General features: G+C 38.0%; 1 pseudogene; it reads right to left on the bottom strand.

Moving 5' to 3' along the window:
- Window positions 1–5,148: 5,148 nt before the first annotated feature.
- On the bottom strand, window positions 5,149–16,328 carry LOC100684894 (annotated as a pseudogene).
- Window positions 16,329–17,869: the final 1,541 nt, after the last annotated feature.

Genomic DNA, 17,869 nt, shown 5'->3' with positions numbered 1-17,869 from the left:
ATGATTTGAAGTCATGGTTGAAAATATGCCAGCAAACAAATCCAAGGTCTATTGAGAATTCTTTCATTGAGATCACATTCTTTTATACTGACTGCTGTCAGCATATTCAAAAGATATGCAGTGATTTAAACAGTATAGGTACTTGATTTTTCACAGTGCAAAGGAAATAGGATTTGTAGTCTTTACCCTGCAAGTCTTTGTTTCTGATGCAAAACAAAAACAAAAACAAAACAAAACAAACACTTTAGCATCAAATGCTTTGCAGCATAGTGAACATGACATGCTGGCATACTTCTTTATGGGGCTTCAGCCACTGCTATACCCCTGTCTCACATACTTTCCTCTCCTTTTTATCTACCTAAATATAAATGTGAAGCCTTCCATGATTACATTAAGGACAGGATAATTACCCTTCCCATGTGCTTCCCCTATGAAAATACCTTTGCACAGTAGACTTTGTCAGTAAACTGAGTAAATAGCATCATCAGGCAAACTTACATATCGTTAGTTAACATTATTTTGAAATAGTTGTCTCATGAGTTTCCTCTGGTCTTCCATTATTTTTCCCATCACTCCCAGTAGAACTAGAGGTGCCCCTAAGAGATTGCCTGGCTCCATTTATACTCTTCCCTGTTCCCAATGTGAAACAGATACATTTCAGGGGATGTTTTGATGTACACTATGAGACACGAAGAGTAGGCCTTATTCACCTAACTTCTGGTGGCACTACCAGCAGACAACCTCTACCTGTCAAGCCTCTTTAGAGATGGCTTCAACTGAAGACAGCCTCCTGGCACAGTTGGCTTTCTGTGGTGAGCCAGTTGTCTTTTTCCAATTTGGGACACTGTGAAGGGTTGTTCCATCTCCCCATAGGAGATGGACTCCCCATAGGATCAACTGAAGCTTTGTTTGAGGCTACATTGCTATTCTAATTCTCCATATGCCCAATTCTGTTTGTTTCCTTCCCTCACCCTTTCAGTGGTATTGAGACAAAGAACATCTCCTAATAAACCTCCTGTATGCAGATCTCTTCTCAGAATTAAGGAATTCAATCTGTGAATGGGATGAGATTGATGTCCTAGAAATCTTGAATTCCCAGATCTCCTTGCATCCTATGTGCCTTCAAAGAAAGGCTTATTTCTGTTAAAGACTATGTTCCTTCCTCCATTTGGAAATGATGCAGAACCTCTCCCCACAAAGACATGTGTCCTCCATTTCCCCAGGATCTGCCATAAGCTCCCATTTGTCCACCAGGTTATAACAAGGGTTGAATTATAACCAACTCAGGCAGAGACCTGCCGAGCCCAATAAGGAAAGGGGCTGCATCTCCAAATTGCTGCAGGGTCTGCTAACATGCACCTTTGGAACCTGGAGAGTACAGAGGCCTTGGATTTTGGGAGTGCTTGATCAGTGTAGGCAAAACATAAAGGCTGGGAAATGGAGGATTTATTTATTTATTTGAGATCACTTTGCTGAGATAGACAATTGAATACCTTGGCAAGGATTTGGGGAGATGGTCAGGACAAACTACTAGTCACTGAGCACACATGAGGTATGAATGCCAGAATTTCCAAATCATAGTGTGAGAAGAAATGAGAGAGCTCAGAGACATGAGTGTGGTAGAGGGAATCTATTATGAATACATTATGCAAGGGCCAAAGTCTCATCAGAGGACTATCGCCCACGAAAGAGCCCAGAGGATATACTGTTCGCTGAAGCAATACAGACTGTCTTGGTGAGAGGGGTACCAGCATGAGTGCCAAGGTCAGAGGAGGGAGGCTGAATAGCAAGATTTGTGGTGGAGAGGCAAGGGCCTTAACACAGCAGAGTTAAATGGCAGCACTTAATGATTAGAAATCAGATACATTTTAATAAGTGGAAGATTTGGAAGGGCTCCTAAGTGGGGTCTGACTGTCGAGAGTCATGCAAGTGGTTGAGAGAACATGGTATCTCTAGGGGCAAATAATTGGACAGCTAGTAAAAGTACTACTTAAGCTGTGCAATTAAAGGAAATAAAAAATGAATGATTGGGAGCCTGAGGACAGTTGGCCCCCCAAAGTTACGATACCTTGCCTAGACCTGAAATAGCTGCTGGACTTGGAAACTACTGGCCAAAGAAGAGACTTGATTCCCAGAAGTAAGGACCCTGATGTACCCCAGCAAGTGTGCATATTATGATTCTTCTGGGTTTTTCCCAGTCCTTAGTTTTAAGCTGCTAAATCTGGGGGCAATTTGTAACAGCAAAAGATAACTGACACAGCTACTCTGGCCACTTTGTGCACAAGCCCACTGAATAGCACAGGGGTGACTGGGGGAAGACCCAGAGTGAATCATCTTTCCTCCTAATTATGAAACACTTTTTCCAGAGTTGGAGCCTTTGGTGACAAACATTACTCTTCATACATTGGATCTGGCCATAACATTTCCCCAAACTTGTTGGTCGCTGATCCTCACCTTTTTTTTTTTTTTTTTTTTTGCCCCCAAGCCCAAGACCACCAAGTCAAACCACTAATTCTTCGCAAGATGGTGTAGTTCTTGATTTTGGAACAATTGTCCATTTAGGTAAAGAGAGCAAAGATGTCTACTGCCTAAAGTTTTGCCTACTGATAAGACTTACCTTATCCATTGCCTTTAAAGTGATGCTTAGTGTGGATACAACTCTCCAGCAGCTCACTTTCAGTTGTTACCAGCAAACTGAGCAGAATTATCTCTAAATTACATGGTGGTGGGTGGAGGAAGAGAAGGTGGTATTCCAGGAGGAGACACACATGTCCATGCCTTTAGACAAGAACTTGGGGTTTGAGTATCTCATTTGTTTTTTCAGCTGACAAGTGTTGTTAACAGCCTACAATCTACTTCACCTTATAGTCATTCAATACCTCATGCCCCTCATATGCCATTGGTGACACTCACTTCTGAAACCTTGCCTTTGGTATATATTTAATTCCAAGGGAACCCAGGAGATAGTTTTATTAGATGTTTTGTCATGGCAGGTCATGGGCGACCACTTTTCTGTTCCTGAAGAGTGACTGCATGTTCCCTACCTCCCAGATTTTTTGACAGTTCTGTGCTATAGAACCTGCTGGTACCATTTTTTATAAAGTCAGGATTCTTACTTAACTTAATCGACATTGGCTGAATTAAACTGAAAAATAATTTATTGAATAAATAATAGATTGCTGAAGAATTTTGGCAAAAAAAAAAAAAACAACGAAGCAGTCAGAAAATGGGCAAGTATGAAAGGGGATGGCATAGCCAGAATCAAAAATAAAACCAGTTTTGAGAAGCAGACCAGTGAGAAGACTAGTAATAATGCCACCAGACATGAACGCTGCAGCTTGCACCCACACTGTTATTGGCACTGGGCACTGGCTATCACCATGGTGATATTGCCAATCCTACTTCCAGACACTGATGTTTTTGCTGTCGTGTCTACAGCAGAAATAATTCCCCTGATTCTTGATGTCACTAGTTCCAGACTCCAAATCCGAGTCAGATACATTTGATTGTCTGAGCCTGGTTCACAATCTCAACAGTAACCTCCACAAGAGGCTCAGAAAGCAACAAACTGACCTTTTTGGCTTTTATAGGAGAAGGACTCCAGTTCCTATTCACACTCCTGTTTAGAGAATTTCTGAAACATAGAAGGGAGGTCAGGTATTAGGGAAGCAAAAGACAAATGGCCTCTGTATAAGATCCCTCTGCTCTCTTGATCCCTGGTACACATCTCCCATTATATTTTATGTCCATTTTCTTCGGGAATTCATTTGTGATAGGATTTGAGATAATACATTTCCTTAACTTGAACATGCTAACTGAACTTCTGATGAACTACAAAGCTGAATAACAAAAAAAGAATTACATTTTTTTCAAATAAAGAAATTTGTACAGAAGAAACTCTAAGTTACAGAAACATGCAAATGTTTGAGAGTTATTTGTTTTAGTAACTAAAAATCCATAATCAGTTCCAGAGTATTAGAAATTGGCAATGTATTATATGCATACAAATGAGTTATGAAAAAGAATTACGTCAGAACCATTAGAAATGAAGTTAACAAATTCAGATTCATAAAACTGAGTGAATATTTTGAAGGTATTAGACTCTGAACAGAAGGTCTTTCACAAAAGAGTGAATCATACCAAATGAAAAATAATTTTACATCTTCTGAGACAACTTCAAATGAAATGTTTAAATATAATTTGGCCTCTGGCTTCCTTTTCACAGATGAGCCTTGACTAAATACAGAGAAGACATGAAAACCTGAATATACACATTACAGAAGACAGACACAGTAAGTTTAAAAGACTCCTTTTACCCCATGACTGATGGCATTAATGACTAAAAGAAAATTGCCACAGACTTATCAAAAAGACTTGGACTTGTTTCATCATCCTATTCCAAAGACATATGTTAATGAAGGTTATAGGTAGGAAATTTTTTCTGTACGGATATGTGAAGTGGGTGGTTGGGTTTTGAGCAAATCTGGAAAGGTCATGGTGCCTGTCCAAACAATTGCAAACACCAAAGAGGGGGTCTGAAATACGGGTTCTAACAAGAAATATGCAAAGTAGACATGGATGTGCAGGAAACATGCTCCAGAGACCATGGAGTCTCCAGGATGAATCTTCAATCATCCTGGCCCAGACAAGCAACCCTCACCAAATTCACCTACCAGTGACACTTTCAAGTTGGTGTACTATCTATTCTTTAAAAGATTCTCTACTATTTTTTTTTACAAAGAAATTAATCACAAACAGAAGAAGTATATTATTTACCTTCATGCACCTATTTCCCAACTTCAAAAAGGATCAATATGTGACCATTTCCACCCTTCTCATATCATTTTGAAGCAAATACCTAACCATGTACTTGGATCTGCAAATGTTCTAGTACATATCTCTAGAAGTTAACAACTTAAAAAAATGACTGAAATTCCATTATTACAAATAAAATGAACATTTCCTTAGACTTATTTTTTATAAAGATTTTATTTATTTATTCATGACACACACACACACACACACACACACACACACACACACACACACAGGCAGAGACACAGGCAGAGGAAGAAGCAGATTCCACGCAGGGAGCCTGACATGGGACTCCATCCTGGGTCTCCAGGATCACGCCCTGGGCTGAAGGTGGCGCTAAACCGCTGAGCCACCTGGGCTGCCCTTTCCTTAGCATTATTAAATATCCAGTCGGTGTTTTAATTTCCAATAATCTCATAGATGTCATAAATATAAGCATGTTCTCTTGGAAGGTAGTGGGATCAAAATCCAGATGAGGTTCATGCATTACGATTGGTTGATGTATTTCTCTAGTCTTTCTCCATCCATAAGTTCCCCCCCTTTTTTTCCCATTTGAAAGTAGTCATTTATTAACTGACCATATTACAAAAATAATCATGTGGAAACCTTAGTTCATCCTTCTAATAAGCCTATTGATCTGGTCTTCCCTGTTGCCAGCATCTCCACCTTCTACAAAATGGGTGGTCTTTTTCTTCATTCCCCTGCATGGAGAAGATAATTTGAAGGCCCATAAAAAGTTGTTTGCTTCTTTGAAACATTTTCCAACAGTATAGATCTCGTGAATCAGATCCTCCATGCAGATGATGCCATATTTATCAAGAGATCAGGCAATCAATGTGTTATGTGTCAGGACAATTTGCTTCTTGTTGATCTTGTCATAACCATACTTGTAGATCAATTCATTCACCTACTTCAGCTTTGGGTACCCCCATGCTACAATCCTTAGCATGTTAACTAGCATGAAGTAACTAGCATGAAGCCTTGTTGAGCTTAACAAAGGTGCCATTGAAGATCTGGCAAAGGCAAAGAAGCTGTAACACCTTTCGAACCTTTGGGCTCACATCATGGATACCTCTGATCCTGACAACAAATGCCAATTTGGGTTCTGCAGGCACGTAGAAGTTGCCTGCTTTTCTCGTCATCCTCGCTATTCAAATCACAGTTCTGTACATCTGCCTATATTCCTTGTGGTGATGTTCAGCTTCTTTTTTTTTTTTAAAGATTTTATTTATTTATTCATGAGAGACACACACACACGCAGAGGCAGAGATACAGGCAGAGAGAGAAGGTGGCTCCATGCAGGGAGCCTGGCATGGGACTTGATCCCAGGACTCCAGGATCACACCCTGGGCCAAAGGCAGACGCTTAACCGCTGAGCCACCCAGGTGTCCCATGCTCAACTTTTTTCATAGATAAGCTCCCTCCTTGCCTTTCGAAGCATCTTTTGGGCAAACTTTTTTTCTCAGACATTTGATCTTCAACTCTATGAAATTCCTTCGCTTTTTCTTAAGGGTTGCTGGCATAGTAGGAACCTTCTTTTTCTTCTCTTCTGCACCCTCATGGTTCTAGCCAAAAAAGAGGCCATAAGTTCCCCATTTATCTTTGTTTTTCTGTTCCCCCACAACCTCCACAACTTATTTGTGGAAGAAATCAGGTCATTTGTCCTGTAGAGTTTCCCAGTCTGGAGCTGTGAATTTCTGAAAACAAAAAATAGCAAGATAGGAAGTGTGACTATTCCCAGTTCTGTGCTCCTGGCCCCTAAGAGAAGTCTGACTGAGCCATGTAAATTCTTTGGGATTTTGTGCCACAGAGTCCATGCAATGATACAGAGCAATGAGGATGGGAAATTTGCCTCTAAAATCCCTAGGTGGCGCAGCGGTTTGGCGCCTGCCTTTGGCCTAGGGCGTGATCCTGGAGACCCAGGATCGAATCCCACATCGGGCTCCCGGTGCATGGAACCTGCTTCTCCCTCTGCCTGTGTCTCTGCCTCTCTCTCTCTCTCTCTGTGACTATCATAAATAAATAAAAATTAAAAAAAAAATAAATAAAATTGACAACATATACTTGTCCTGGTGCAAGGAGGAAGGAATGAAGGTAAGAGACAGAAGAGGGAAAAAAAAGAAGCACTGGAAAGAGATTCATCTGTGCCTGTGAGGAGCTGTAGATTGTGAGGTAAAATTGGGAAAAAAAGAGGCCAGGGGGAATTGCTGGTATTTCTATGAATAATGTTGAGGTCACAGAAACAGAGAGAAGCTTTTACTTTTTTATATAAGTTAGACACATGCTAATCTTTCCCCCAAACCTTTTGGTGTTTTTTTTTAAGAAGCCAAAGAAATATTGGAATTACTTTTATTTGTGATTATTTTTTCATAAGACTGGTGTGTGGGGTTGTTTTGTTTTGTTTTAATGTGACACTGAGCAGAAGTTGGAACACATGAATTCCCAGTTCCTTCCCTTTGATCTATTTCCTCAGGGTTTTTCTTCCAGAATGAAGTGCAGGATGGTATTTTGCTAGCTGGAAGTCAATGTCTGTCCTTTCCCTCACTCCACTTTAGTAGGGCTTTTATCATTTGGTAAGATTTTGGCTGCAAGTAATAAAAACCTTACCTTGAAGTTGCAAAAATAAAGCAAATTTAAAATGTCATATAAAAAGGAGCTGTGAGGTAGAGCAAATTCTTCATATACACCTTCCATCTGTTTGCTCTCCAATAACTCAGTTTTGCCCTTCTTTAGCAACTCTTGGTTTTAAGATGGCTGCAACAGTTTTAACAATCCTCCTCAGCAAACAATTTCCAGAGGCAGGAGACATTTTTTTTTCCTTCTCTAGTTCTCTTTCAACGCAAAAAATCCTTTTTCAGAAAGTGTAGCTCATTTACCAGCCTTCCTCTCTTGTCTCATTCTCCAGAACTGGGTTTCATGCCTTTTCTTAAGCCAATGATTGGCAAGAGAAATAAAATTGCCATGATTCTATTGGCTAGGACTAATCAAGATCCACACTCTTTGGGCTGGGAATCGTAACACTGTCCATGAGTGCAAAGTTATGTGGAGAGCAAATATTAGAACAGGCTCTGTCACCATGGAAGGGTGAGGTGAGGGGATCCATTCCATAGTGTCTGCTATAGGCCTTACCAGGCACCACACAGGGGAATAAAAATAATACTGTAGAAATAAAGATATTCATAGAGAAGAGAAAGTTTCTTTTTAAAGACTTATTGGGCCCTCCTTTCCCCAAACTCCTGCTCCCAGATATCCCCCAGCTTCTCACTAAATACCCTAAAACTATAGAATCGAAAATATTTTATTTATGGGAATGAAGTGACTGAAGAGATTATGAAATGCCTTCACTTTTATCAGAGTAGCACTGCCGATAAGCCTCAGGAAAGCCTGCTAGGCTGGGACATGAAAATTTCAGCTTTGGCAATATTTTTATTCTTTAAAATCATAAGGGTCAGAGCTGGGCTCAGAGGGGAGAAAGCAAAATTAAGATGGGTGATTCTCACTTCATATCATGCTCAGAATGGCAGGGATTCTGCATAGACAGTGTTATAGGAAATGGAACAGGTACATTTGAAAGGAGTATCTATTTTGTTTTATCTATTAGAACCTTGGCATAAAAGTTAGCAGTGGGATAAGAGAGAAAACAGGTAGAGAAACGGAGGAACTGAGTCTCCAATTCAATTGTCTAGAGGCTTCCTCAGAAGAGTGGCCAAGGGAGAAGGAAGAAAGTTTTAACAAATAGGCTTGATCATGTAGGCCTCTGGATTCTAGAAATAAAATTTAACATTTTATCATTCATTCATTCAACAAATATTTCAAACTCACCCCTTTACTCCTTCTGCTTTAGCTGTACTCAATCCTGTTAGCATAGACGAACCATAGACTATTTCAGCTATAATCTAGGAATATACTTGTATCTCGTTCTTCTCTATGTATAACATTAATTACCTCTTTGGTCTTGTGTAATCACATGGTGTATTGAGACACAGTTCCATTTTTTATCCCTACTGAGGCATTCAGACATGTACTAAATAAGATTATTTCTTCCACTATCTCTTTTCTCATGCTACAGGCTTTTCCTGAATAAGTTCACCTATTCCCAGTCTTTAAACTCCATTTACATTGATGACTTCCATCTTGGTATGTTCTGCCCAAACTGATTTCCCATTATTAAACCTTATACCCAACTTCTACTTGAATATGTAGATCTGAAAATCTCATAGGCTTCTAACATCATCTATCTCCACCAAAATGGATCTCTTCATTTTGCTCCCTGCTGAACCCTTCTCAGGTAATCCCAATATAAAACATTTGTTGACTCATTTATTCTACCAAGCCTGGTCCTGGGTACTTTGAGTAATCAAATGATGCATATGCCACAGTTCCCTTAAGATATTATTCCTTGGGGTTTCACCTTCTAATGAAATAGGAGAGGAAAAAAAAGTCAGTGACAACTCCTTTGTCTTCTAAAATTCTGCATTCTTGGTGACATATTTAAAGTGGTATATGTTTTAACAGTGTAGGTTTTAGAAAGAACACTTCTGCTTTCATTTCAATGGATGTGGCTGAAGTAAGGGATTGGGGTTATGCCAAATAAAGTAAATGACTTAAAAGCCAAAATGGCATGATGAAGCAATGTTATTTTTATCAAGATGATTGGTCTGATTGGTGGTGACCTTGAAAGCTTTCATGAAGGTTTTAAAATGACATGAATTAGGGGGACAAGATGGAGAAAGCAGTGACTCATCCGTATTAAATGAAAAAAAATGTCTTAACAAGAGGAGAACTCAAGTGGACAGAAAATGAATTCAGAAAGAAGACTTGGCTCACATAATTAGCTTTCAGAGACTCAATCTACTTCTCATCTGATAAAATCTTTCATGATTATATGATATAAAAGTCTGTATTCTCTGTTATTTCTAAGTATAAAACGTTCCTGTAGTCTAATTTCTTGATGAAGATGATTTGAGAGTAATGCCTAAATTGTGATTTTTGTGAAATGTTTATACATATGGGTTAGTGATGATCATAATACTGACATACAAAAAAATTAAAATGGTTAATGTGGCTAAATAATCACTACTAAGAAAAAGTGAGTGTTTATTATGTGGTCCTTATGTCACAGATACTGCCCTTTAATCAAGCAGGTTGGAAATTTGTAGGGAAGTGAGTCATACTCAAGAGCTTCTTCTATGCGGGGTAAATATTGATAAGTTCTGCAAAATATAAGCACAGAGCTATGGGAATTCAAATAAAGAGAGTTCATATATAATAGTGCTAACAAGGAGGTCTTCACAGAAAAGGAATCCCTTGAGCAGGGTCTGCCTGCTAGATCATGATGCTGGTCTATGAAGTGTGGGGTAGCAGGCAGGAGCAAATGAGCATGAGGAGCTGGACAGTATGCAGTGGGAGTGTGAGATAGCAAATTCCATCTCTTTTAAGGCTAGGTGATAAATCAGGGTCATGATAGAAGAATAAAAGAAGGAACCAGAGAAATAAGTAGGGAGTATGGTAGTAAGCTGATTAAAGGGGGTCTAGATAAAAATAAAGGATAGATATTTGTGGTGACCTCTCTTTGGATCTCTGTGTGGGTTTCTATTACTGAGTTGTGTTTATTTCAAGAAGTTCAAAGACAATAGGTCAGAGATTTGTTTCAAATAGAAGGGTATGCATTATACCTAAATTTGGATAAAGACTTGACTGTCTTGAGAAGCAATAACAGATCCAGTTTAGCTGGTATTTAGTCTATGTTTAGAGAAAGAGAGATATTCAGACAGGACCCTGGAGGATAGTTGCATTTAGGTATTGGAAGGAGGAAAAAGAGCCAGAAAATAATCAAGCAGTGGTGAACTGTTGCAAATAAATATATACAAGAGATACACAAATGGAGAAAAGACCTTTGAAAGACCAGTTTCACTAAGGAAAAAGCTAAATTTCAAAGTGGATCCCTTCCACTGGGGATGTGCATAAGCATAGTAATTAATAATGCAACTCTAACTATGCTCACAACAGGAGCCATTTCATAATTCATCCTTATTTCATTCTTGATAGTTTCAAAATACAAAAGGGGGACACCTGGGTGGCTCAGCAGTTGAGCATCTGCCTTCGGCTCAGGGTGTGATACCTGAGTCCTGAGATGGAGTCCTGCATCAGGCTCATTAATGAGGAGCCTGCTTTTCCCTCTGTCTATATTTCTGCCTCTCTCTCTGTGTCTCTCATGAATAAAATTTTAAAATCTTTAAAAAAATACAGAAGGAATAGATTTTGCTAATTACTATATTTACTTGTTTTGAAAATGTTAACTTAGAAATTTAGGATCTTGGACAAAATTACAGATCATCCTTGCTCTGGAGCTCTCAGCCTGGTGGGAGTTAACAGAATTGATATATGGGAGTAGAAAATAGAACCATGGGAAATTTGCAAAACTAGGACTAGAAACAGGGAGGCAAAGATAGATGAGGTCTTTCAGTGTCAATATTATCTCCTTTATTTATAGCTGCATAATATAGCTCAAAACTTAGTGGCTTAAAATAACTACCATTTTATTCTGTGGGTTGCCTGGGCTCAGCTAGGTGGTTCTTTTGCTCCACATGAGATTCGCTGGGAATGCAGTCATCTGAGTCTATTAGATGCAACGTCTAAGGCTTTTATTCATGTGGCTGGAAGTTAATGCTGGCTCCCAGATGGGTGCTTACCTGGGGCTTTCAACTGGAATATTTACATATGACCTTCAATGTATTTTGAGTGTCCCATAGTACGGTAACTAGATACCGAGATAAAATGTCCCAGAACAAGCATCCCAAAAAGGAGGAAGTAGAATCAGCCACCCTCTTAAAAGATAGGCTTAGAACTGGCACAGTGTCATTTCTACCATGCTCTATTACTGAACAATTACAGGACCAGCTGTATTCAAACAGAAAAGAAACAAAGCCTACCTCTCGATGGGGAGAATGAGTAAAAATTTGCAGCTGATTTTAATATAGTACGTGCAAGAGAATCAATTAGGTAGTTAGAAAAAAACCAAGGCAGATAGCTGTTTTGCTGTGAATTTGTTTAGTGTTTATGTATATTATGTATGAGGGATTTACTGAGATATCCAAAAATGCATGGAAAACTCACTTAGGTAAATATCATATCATGCCTAAACCAGATTTGGTCAGGAATGGAAAGATGCCTGTACCTAAAGGAGCGGTTTTATTAGAAGAAAATATGAGGCTGGAAAAGAAAGTTTTTTCCCCACCACTAGAGGGAGGAAATCCTCAGAACAAAGATTCTCTGTATATAATAATTTGGCTGAGCAGATTGGGTCTTGGAATTATTTTAAGATTTGCTGTCAAAATGACGTTGAGAAGTGAAACAATATTTGATGTGATTTTTATATATGTATTTCATTTCTAATTGTGGGTTAATATTTTCTGCATGAAAGTAAGGCATTGCTATGGCAAATGCACTGAAGAACATTATTCAAATGAAATGAAACCATGAATAGAATGTTCCATGTGGGAGTAAAAATAATTAGCCATTAATAATGTCACCTTTTACCTTCTGCGTTTCATCATTAAAAATATTTCTAAGATTGAAAATTAGAACAGGAATTTTTTTTTTTAAATGGAAAGATCTACAAAACTCACTCATTAACATTTTTAATCTTTGAAAATATCTTCAGTAGGAAAGATCCAAATTCAAACCTAGAACAATTGAATCCTGAGACCTTCAAATAGTCAAGCTTGGGAATGAAGTCACAAAGTACATTGGTTCGGAAAGTTATCACAAAGATTTACCTCCAAATTCAGTAAGAAACTGAACTTTTCTTTTTCCCTCCCTCCCTTACTTGAAGTTTCAAGTTTTTATTGTGCACTATATTCCATGTACTGGACTAGCTCTAGGTGTACATTGGTGGGTGGAAAATAAGGACTTGTTTCCTGACTTCATAGAGCTTTTAGTCTGTGGGATTCAGGCCACAGAATCTGGATATGTTCTGGATATATATGGATAATAACACAAATAATTATAATTAAAATTTTATTTAAAAGGTCAGGCCCAATTTCAAAGGAAATTGTGTAAGAACCCCTAAAGAATGAAATTATACCTTTGCTTCCTTTTTAATCCTATTTCACACTTTGAAAATCTTAGAATGTTGCATTTGTGAGGACAGTGTTCTCTGTAGGATACCCAGACAGAATTTTTAAAAAGTTTGTCATCTTTGTTGCATTTGGAAATCTATCACCTCTTCAGCCTATCCTCTTCATTATCTAGAGTGCTTGACACCACCTCAATTTACTTAAGTGCATTTGTGCCACTCTTTTCCCTAATGACTCCACTCATTCTCTCTAAAACCTACAGAGCACTATCTGTTTATTTTTAATCATCCATCTATCTCATAGTCTTTAGGTGTAGTTAATAAGAAAGAAATGTGAGGAGCGCCTTTAATTTGTCTGAATAGATGACTCTTGAATATTTATTTCCAGCTCACTTCTCCCCAGTAGTCCACTATAAATCCAGCTGCTTTTATTGCACATTTCCATCTGAGCACCTTGAACCCACCATTTTAAAAGCTAAGCTGACTTCTCTACAATACTTGTGGGTCTCCTAAGATTCACCAGGTATTCCTTGATTTTCTGCTGCAGTCTATGGAGTGTGCTACTAGGTTCTAATCAGATCATATTGTCACTGATGCATTACTTGTCAATCTCCATTTCTGTGCTCTGATTTAAATATCATTGATTTTCCAGATCCTAATGCAGATTAGGAGAGCACTAATATCTATGTCTTAAGGCTTTCTTGAAAACAAAACAAAACAAAACAAAACAAAGCAAAACAAAACAAAACAAAACATGAATGGTTCTTCAGAGCACTATTCCTCTGAAGGTTCCTTGCATTTATCATCTCCCCCACCCCTACTGTCTTCAGTATTCAAACTTTGCCATTTGCAGTCATCTTCAGTTTACATCTTCAGCATCTGTAGATCTTGCCTAGATCATCTATTTCTATAAGATTAGTAATTATGTTGATTGTTAAGTGTCTATTTTTTCTAATATTATATGGATATTTAGCAGTAGCTTCTTACAGACTAGATCACAGAAAAAAATGTTTAGCTACTCTGTATCAATAAGGGACAGGTGCTCCTAAAGTGTCTCCATGAAAATAGCTTTAAAAAATGTATCTTTAAGGGCCCAGTGTTGTGCAGGCCTATCCATACAGATGAAAACACAATCGTAAAGCCTAATAAATGACTGGAAGAATAACCCTACTTTCAAAATGTGATTCTCAACAGGCAAAATATAGAGAAATAGCAAGAAATTGGAAGCAATCACTGTTTGACTCGTAATTTCATGACTTACATAAAGGTAACTTGTTAAAGTTCTTATTTGAAATTCTTATTTAATTTGCTAAAGTTCTTCTTTACATACATTTACAAATGAAGTGGAAAGAATATTCTTTTCTTTGGTTTACCGGTCTATGATTTACTTGTTATCACTGAAGACTCTTCATTGACATCCATGTTTGAGGAAGGATTGATTGCTTAATAAGAACCAAGGCTGCTTTTGACTCCCTGGCAAGATATATATGGAAAGATTTATAGTTTAGATCATTTACTCTGATTGTGAGAGAGTTAAGTGTCTTGGAAGATTACGCTGAAGACAATCTTTGGTACAATTTAATTTAACCTCTTTATTTTACCAGATTTAAAAAAGGAAATGAGGGCTTAAGTAATTAAGTGACTTATCCAAGTTGACCCAGCTTTATTGGAGACATGTGGCAGATTTAAAGTAGGCCATAGACTATGAAGTAGAAAGTATGCCTGTTTTACTCACTATTGAATATTTAGTGCCTGACATATTGACTTGTAGAGCATTACTATTTAATACATATACATTGGATGAATGAAATAATCAATCATTAGCGATATTGATCTTTTCTATACTTTTCCAAAGTTCCTAAGTATATGACGTCGCTAACCTCAAATATATGCATTTGTCCTTCTCTGCTTAATTAATTATTATAACTAAGGTTATTGGGTTTTTTTTAGCAAAATGGTAGAATAAAGGAAGCTTGGCCAAAACCTAGAGACTATTCAGACTGTATGAGGCAAATCAAGTGAGAAATAAGCCCTACCCACGGGAGAAGGAAGAGACCATTCTGTCTGCATCTGAAAATCCAGCAGTCAGTGGCACACGAGTGATGGGTGGGAAGGCAGTGCTATAGAAAACAAGTTTGAAGGTATTTTGCTTGGTAATGTGTAGAACATGATACAAAAGATATTTGAAACCATATGGTAGGGTAAAAGCCACAAACCCGGGTTATCAGCTGACTGTTCAGCTCCCTGGTCATTCTTCTGGTGTTCAGGGTCAAGAGTCACCTCCAAAGAACCATGGAAATCCCTGTGATTATCAGGGAAGATAGGAAATTGCAATTCTAGCTGATCAAACCAGGGCTAAGAATTGTGTGACCCAAACAGGGATTGAACTACTGAAAAATGATGAAGTTATTATTCCTGAACAAACTAAACGTGAAAACTCAAATTAAAAGTAGGTTAAAGTTTTCACATAAACTTTGGGCTCCTTTGGAACATTATTCTTTTTTGGTAGCATTTTCAACAGAACATGTTCACAGGAAGGAGCCAAGGTGTTACCCTTGGCATAATGTAATATTCAGTAAAGAGGAGATAAAAACTGGCAGATTGGTGCCCAGCATTACTGTTTTCTTCCTCCATTTATTCCTGTATTTATATCAAGGGTCCTCGTCAGATACCTTAAGAATTCAAAAAATTTTTATTTCTGTCATACATAAATTTACAAAACGTTTTTAAGACGAGAATCTTGCCACAAGAATTCTTTGAAAGACAAAATTAGAATGTTCCAAAGGAAGTTCTGTGCACATATTGTAAAATTTAATGCTTATGGGAAGATCAATTAATTTAAAACTATTAATTTATTGTCGTGGAAGACAGACAATAACAGAAATTGGATTGTAGATCCTTACTCATTCTAGAATAAAAATAAGCTTAGACACATATGCCAAGGCCTCAATTGAAGGGCAACAGACCAAATAGCCAAGCAGATTTTCCATTTTAGTTTTTTGGAAGAACTTGGGATATTAACAGTAAATTTCAAGGGCAGGAATTATATCTTTGAAATGGATTCATGTAGAGCTAGTACAACACACTATTAATATGAAGATTTACCAATTAATGCTGATTGTTGATGAAGTAAATGGCAGTGGTTGGTCTAATATGATCTAATAAGATGTCTACGAAAAGTAGAAAACTATAACAGAGATCCAAGATACAACAAAATCCCAACTTCACTGCTCCCTGATTATTATCCGATAGCTTAAGCAAGTTGAATGATATAATTCATCTACTTACTTTTCCACTCCACTTTGACGCCAGAGTTGCAGATGTAGGCTGGGCAAGAGTTTTCAGGTTAGCAGCATAGGAGAAATAAAAAGGAAGAGATTTACATGCTCTTTACCTTTGAACTCTGTATCTTCACAGATACCCCAATTATTCCCATCTTGGGCTTAGCTTCAAACAAGGTTCAGAGACTATTTCTCTGTTGTGATTTAAGGAACTCTAGCTCAGCATTTCGGTGGATAAGAATTCAACCAGCTTCATAGATAGGCCTGCTCTGACACTATCTCCAGCTCCAGAACTTAAATTTTCCGTGTAGTCTTTGTGAATAAGCCCCCCACTTAACACTGTAGTTCTAAAGATACTAGTTCCTGTGGTATATCTGCTCATAGAAATAAAAGTGAGGGCCAAGGGACAGTAACAGGAACCATGATCTAGGGCAGGAATCATTTTAAGATTTTAAGGACTAAGGTGATATTCCAGTTGGTAGAGCTGGACATGATTCTGTCTAGGCAGAATTACTGGCATATTTTATCCATACTGAGTATCCTGCCTGAGTATTGAAAGGATCTTCTTTAATCCCTCCTGTGGTGAGGAATATAAATGGGGCATAAGACAGGATCAGTTATCTCAGTAGTGAGGGCAGGAGACAGTAGTTGGGCTGGTAGCCAAACATGCACTAGTATACTTGATACAATGCATATTTTCAATTATTTGTTGGGCTGGAAAGTGGCAAAAAGATTGGGAAAAATATTGGTATTATTCACCTAGGCTACGTAAGTCAGTGAAACATCAGTAAATGATTGAACATGAAGCAAACCCAACATGTCATGTTTTTAAAAGACTGCATAGAAATTTGGCATAGCCTTCTAGCCAGCAACCATGGGCATAGTTCTGAGACATCATTTTGATTGTGATTTCTAGAGTAGATTGTTTATGGACATGTGTGCATGAGCATGTGTGTCTCTCCTTGACAGAAATCTTTCATCTGAAAAGAGAGATTCTGTTTAGAAAAACTCTGAAAACTGGAATATCTTAAATCTGAGTCTTTTGATCCTAGATCTCTGCAGCTCTGCCTATCAAATTCTATGCACTGCATTTCCAGCCTGCCTTCTTCCCAGGCCTTTCTTTTTCATATTTCATGTATGGGTTTTCAGTAATTCAGAGAGCCCCCACATGTGGTTATAGTAAATGTTAAGTAATAAAAACAGTCTGAGGCCAAAAGCACTTAGGAAATGCTGGGCACAATAAAGTTGAACAATTTTCTTGTAGCATGTTGCAGAGACACAAATTTGCTAATAGCTATTAATCTCTGAGAAGAATGTTGGATCTTTATTTGAAAATAGACCCTCCTCCTCTATGTTTTCTCATCCATAGCTCTGGAAACTATTTTGTATTTGAGCGTATTTTGGGAAAAGCTGCTATGGAACACAAAGCAAAAAGCTATTTAAGCCTTTATCCTTTCAAGTTGATTCCTCCTTTGCTTCTCTAAAAAATCAGGAGGAAATAGTTCTTGTAAGTCAGATTCATTGAGATGAGCAAAAACAGAACTTCCTTAGAGTTTTAACTGTGCATTCCCTGTTCTTTTTTTCTGGCCCCGATTCCTTTGCTTTAGGCATGAATTTTCCTTTCCTAAAATAGAAAAGGTTGCTGTAATCAGTGAAGCACAATCATGGGTCTGAAAGGCATATTTTTAGATACTAT

Source organism: Canis lupus, chromosome 13 (genome assembly GCF_011100685.1).
Source record: "Canis lupus familiaris isolate Mischka breed German Shepherd chromosome 13, alternate assembly UU_Cfam_GSD_1.0, whole genome shotgun sequence".
NCBI classification, from domain to species: Eukaryota; Metazoa; Chordata; class Mammalia; order Carnivora; family Canidae; genus Canis; species Canis lupus.
This window is presented reverse-complemented; position numbering and strand designations above follow the sequence as displayed.